Below are 6154 nucleotides of genomic sequence, written 5' to 3'. Positions count from 1 at the left end.
ATCCTCCTAGTAAGTTGTCATCGGTGCAAGCAATAAAAATTGATATCTAAATATGTATGACTTATTAGTGTGGGAGAAAATAAGTTTTATACGATCGTGTGATATGGAAGAAATAAAAGCGACAGACTGCATAATAAAGGTCCATATCACAAGTGGCAATATAAAGTGACGTTCTTTCGCATTAAGATTTTGTGCATCCAGCCATAAAAGCGCATGACAACCTCTACTTCCCTCTGCGAAGGGCCTATCTTTTACTTTTATCTCCTACCTTGCATAAGAGTCATGGTGATCTTCACCCTTCCTTTTTATATTTTATCCTTTGGCAAGCACAATATGTTGGAAAGATCCTGGTATATATGGCTTATTGGACATGAGTTTTCATGAACTATTATTGTTGACATTACCCTTGAGGTAAAACGTTGGGAGGCAAAACTATAAGCCCCTATCTTTCTCTGTGTCCGATTAGAACTCCATACCCATAAGTATTGCGTGAGTGTCAGCAATTGTGAAAGACTATATGATAGTTGAGTATGTGGACTTGCTGAAAAGCTCTTATATTGACTCTTTCCTATGTTATGATAAATTGCAATTGCTCCAATGACCGAGATTATAATTTGTTAGTTGTCAATGAAGTTTATGATTCATACTTGAAATTGTGATTGAATTATTACTCTAGCATAAGAAATCATATGACAAGAATTATATAAGTTGCTGTTCTAAGAATGATCATGATGCCCTCATGTCCGTATTTTACTTTTATCGACACCTCTATCTCTAAACATGTGGACATATTTTTCGATTTCGGCTTTCGCTTGAGGACAAGCGAGGTCTAAGCTTGGGGGAGTTGATACGTCCATTTTGCATCATGCTTTTATATCGATATTTATTGCGTTATGGGCTATTATTACACATTATGTCACAATACTTATGTCTATTCTCTCTTATTTTACAAGGTTTACATAAAGAGGGAGAATGCTGGCAACTGGGATTCTGGGCTAAAAAGGAGCAAATATTAGAGACCCATTCTGCACAGCTCCAAAAGTCCTGAAACTTCACATAAGACGTTTTCAGAATATATAAAAAATAATGAGCGCAAGAAGTTCCAGAGGGGGCCACACCGTGCCCACGAGGGTGGGGGGCGCGCCGTACCCCCCTAGGCGCGCCCCCTGCCTCGTGGGTCCCCTAGTGGCCCTCCGATGCCCATCTTCTGCTATATGGAGTCTTTCGATGAGAAAAAATAATCATAAACACGCTTTCGGGATGGGACTTTGCTGCCACGAGGCGGAACCTTGGCGTATCCAATCTAGGGCTCCGGCAGAGCTCTTCTGCCGGGGACACTTCCCTCCAGGAGGGGGAAATCATCACCGTCGTCATCACCAACACTCCTCTCACCGGGAGAGGGCAATCTCCATCAACATCTTCACCAGCACCATCTCCTCTCAAAACCCTAGTTCATCGCTTGTATCCAATTTTTGTCTCCAAGTCCGGGATTGGTACTAGTAGTTTGCTAGTAGTGTTAATTACTCCTTGTAGTTGATGCTAGTTGGTTTATTTGGTGGAAGATCATATGTTCAGATCCTATATCCATATTAATACCCCACTGCTTATGAACATGAATATGCTTTGTGAGTAGTTATGTTTGTTACCGAGGACAAGGGAGGTGTCTTGCTATTAGTAGTCATGTGAATTTGGTATTCGTTTGATATTTTGATGAGATGTATGTTGTCTAGCCTCTAGTGGTGTTATGTGAACGTCGACTACATAACACTTCACCATTATTTGGGCCTAGAGGAAGGCATTGGGAAGTAATAATAGATGATGGGTTGCTAGAGTGACAGAAGCTTAAACCCTAGTTTATGCGTTGCTTCGTAAGGGGCTGATTTGGATCCATATGTTTCATGCTATGAACATGATGAAAACTAGCTTGACGATATTCCCATGTGTCCTCGGGAGCACTTTTCTCTATATAAGAGTTTGTCCAGGCTTTTCCTTTGCTACAAAAAGGATTGGGCCACCTTTATGAACTTTATTTACTTTTATTACTTGTTGCTCGTTACAAATTATCCTATCACAAAATTACCTGTTACCACTTATTTTAGTACTTGTAGAAAATATCTTGCTGGAAACTGCTTATCATTTCCTTCTGCTCCTCGTTCGGTTCGACACTCTTACTTATCGAAAGGACTATGATAGATCCCCTATACTTGTGGGTCATCACTTCTCAAGGAGTTCACAGCGGCAAGCAGTATTTTTTAGTTCGAGCGCCATCATGGATATCTTCTCCTCGTCTTGACGCCGAGCAGCTCGTTCGGCTTTTAAATCAGCCGACGCCTTTTCAGCAGCCACATTACTACACCGGGCTTGCTCCTTGGCCTAGGCTAGCTCCGCCCGAAGAATTTCAACGGCGGCAGCACCATCTGCAGCCGTGCATATTACACTATATAACTTTCAGCGTCATGCTTATATCACAAAAATGCATGTGAAGGGACTGTTTTGGATACATACCTTGCGATTCGTCCAGACACATGTTGATTAATGCAATGTCATCCCCGGCCACATCAAGCTACCATTGCAGCTCGGCAATATCCGTAGGTTGGGAAGTAGCCAGGGGAGAAGCAGCATGTGTTCAAGATAATCAGATTAGTCCATGAATATTTCTTCTTGATCCTCCGTTCGCCTCCCATGGGAAGCCAACCCGAGTCTCAGGGGCTACCACCTATACACAAGTGTATTTTGTGAATAAAATACAATTGCACATATTACATTACAAACCTCGAAGCCTCTTACACTACAAAAAAATACACTTCCGTGATGATACGTGTTTGTCACAGTAGGTCGCTTTTTTTTGTCATGCATGTACATCCATGACAAATTTATGACAGAATCAAGATAGTCATACCTGTGCTGTCGTAGAAGTGTTCCAAGACATTACCAATATTATCACCACGGAAGTGTCCACTTCCATGACAATAAATCGCGCGTCACAGAAGTGCTTTCGTCAAGGGTGACCGACACGTGGCATCCACCATAACGGAACGCCGTTAAACTATCGGGTCGGGTTTTGGATCCGATAACCCGTTAACAGCCCCGACCAATGGGGATTTTCCACGTGTAACATCATCATTGGCTAGAGGAAACACATGTCGGCTCATTGTTGGGACAGATGCCATCCACTCACTGGACAGAAGGCGCCTATGATACGTCGACACGTGGCACGGCCCAACAGTGGCCCATTCCCGTGAAAAGGCCGGCCCATTTGACTTGGTTAAAAGCTGGCGGGCCGGCCCATGGAAAGCCTATTAATGGCCCATTCGCATATAGCCCATTTACAGCCCGCTAACCCAAGGCCCGTTACGCCCTATCCGAATTAGGCCCAGTAGCGTCATCTGGGCCGTCTAATATGATTTCAGCCTGTTTTCACCTCTGGCCCATGTATAGCCCATGACATCTTTCGGCCCATATGAGGCCCTTTGTAACTCTTGGCCCATTAGCGGCCCATGCTAAAACTAGCCCGTAATGAACAGTGTATCACTTTACACCCATTAACGGCCCGTGGTGAATCTGGCCCGTAATTAATAGTGTATCAATTTATACCCATTAACGACCCGTTATTCCATTGGGCCGTCTCCAGGCCATGTTATCTTTCGGCCTTCTCAGAGCCCATTTATTCTTGGGCTCATTTCCAGCATTCGTTTACTTACGGCCCGTTACTGTCATTTTCTGCTTGTGGGCCAAATTCAGCCCGTGGTTACAGTCGGCCCGTTTGTGGTCCGTTAATACGTTGGGCCGTTTTCATAGCGTCATCAAATATGGCCTATTAACGATGGCCCGTTATGGTCGGCCCATGAACGGACGATTCCAACTCTAGCCTATTTACGGCTAGAATGCGGTCTGTTTGGCCCATGTTTGGCCAATCGATCATATGGCCCGTATAAGGCCCATTGATGATACGGCCCGTAGAAGGCCCATTGATGATATGACCCATAGAAGGCCCATTATTTCTACAGCCCGTAGAAGGCCCACTGTTTCTATGCCCCGTAGAAGGCCACTGTTTCTACGTCCCGTAGAAGGCCCACTGTTTATACGGCTCGTAGAAGGCCCACTATTTCTACGGCCTGTAGGAGGCCCAATGTCACTACAGTAAATATTAGCCCATGGTTATTGTGGCCTAGTTTTAAAAAATAGGTTATTGCAGCCACTAGCAAACCGTAGAAAAAGAACTGCACCGACTACAAGCAAACAAATAGACAAGACAACAAGGAAATAAATAAGCAAGCAACTTACACTAGGCTATCACGGCTATTACACATATTACATCCACTGGGCATCAAAGTTCGCCACTAGTGCAAATATAGGGAACATAGCAGTATATAAATGCCGCAGCAAAACAAGTCCAGAACTGAAACCACTTCATAAGAGCTCAAGAAACAATATCCTGGGTACCCATAATGCTTGCAAGATGCTTAGCAAGCTTATTAAGTTTCTCTTGTTTGGCGCTTAAGTCCTCCAGCGCTTGTTGTTGCACCAGAAAGTATGCATCTGAATTCTGCAGGGACTTCCTCAGTCCTTCGGCTTCCTGTCGCATAACATCTGATCTATGTCTTTCAACTTGAAGTTGAGACTCAAGAAGTCGAACTGATTCGGGCAGTGAGTTCGAAGAGCTGGTGCCAGCAGTGGTAGCCAGTAACTCGAACACTACATCAAGACAAGACTTTGGGGTTGTCTCAGTGTCTTCAATATAGTTTTTATCAGATTTCTTGGAGACCAACAAGGATGTCTCACTATCTTGAACCTTATCTGCATTACTTCCTTTACCATTGCATAACAAGGTACTCTTCTCCAATATTTTATCCGCGTTCTAAAAGAGAAACAAACAAACACATCTCAGGTTTACAATGTAGTATATGAAACTCATTTTGGTAAACTAGTTCAGTAGTTAGGTGGACAGGATAACAACATGAAACAAACATATATCTATGTAGTATGGTCACTGTATGGTCTATATCATTCTAGTTTATGTTGCGAAATCAAGATAGATACAGTTCGAATCATATCTATTTAAGACAAAGCAGCATAGACAGAATATGTGTGGGAAACTACACAGCAATAACAACACTTGTATTGTGCATGGCATGAGAACATAACTGTTTATTCAATTGAAACTAAAATCAACATAGAGCAAGTTACAACAGCAAACAGCCAAACAGGTTGAAGAAACAGGTTTAAAACATACCTGTTGCGCCATTGGAGTTTCAATTGCATCCTTCAAATTTGAAATTAGTTGGTATTAGTAAATACAGTGATGCAAGAGCAAAGTAGTACGAACCATAGCTATGGAACCTGACCTGAGAACAATTCTTCTTCTGCTTTAAGCGTTGACTTCGGGTTTGGAGTGGTGGTCCTCATGATTTGGGCACTGTAATTGCCTTACTAACTGCTCGTGTTTGGGTGCTCTGTGGTGGAGATGGTGCTGTGTCAACGGGAACTGGGTGTCTATCTGCTGGGGTTGGCGTTAGAAGGGGTGTAACTGGTTCTCTGTCCAATTGGGTAGGGGTACAATCTGCATGAGTGTGGGTTATGTGTGGTGGGGCTGGTTCTTGGGCAAGTACAACCGTGGTTCTATCTGCATCGACAGGTAGCACGATCTTTTTTGAAGACCGTGTTTTTACTCCCACAGATACTGCCATCACTCCCTCCAATTGAATGTACAGACATTGTAAGATAGACAGGTGCAATGGATAGTAGGGAAGAAAACAGGGCATGAAATAATTCACATTTATGTTGTCTAAGCAAACAGAATAGCAGGACATAATTTCACATATATGATGGCTAATTAAACAGGATAGCATGACACAATTTCACATGTATGATGGCTAACTAAACATGATAGAATGACATACTTCAAAATATGATGACTATGTAAATGGGATGACATGATATAACTATACGATGTGTCTATTAAAGTGGTTCGCATGCCATAAATCACAAACATGCCGTTGATGGAAACATGATGGCATGATATAATTCATGGATAGAATGACATGATTTAAATATGATGACTATGTAAACAGGATGGGATGATATAACTATATTATGTCTTTAGAAAATGGGTTGGCATGCCATAATTCAGATACATGCTATCTATGTAAACATC

Source organism: Triticum urartu, chromosome 1A (assembly GCF_056163025.1).
Source record: "Triticum urartu cultivar PI428250 chromosome 1A, HENAU_Tu73, whole genome shotgun sequence".
In the NCBI taxonomy this organism is placed as follows: domain Eukaryota; kingdom Viridiplantae; phylum Streptophyta; class Magnoliopsida; order Poales; family Poaceae; genus Triticum; species Triticum urartu.
The sequence above is the reverse complement of the archived record's forward strand: the minus strand, read 5'-3'. Positions refer to the sequence as shown.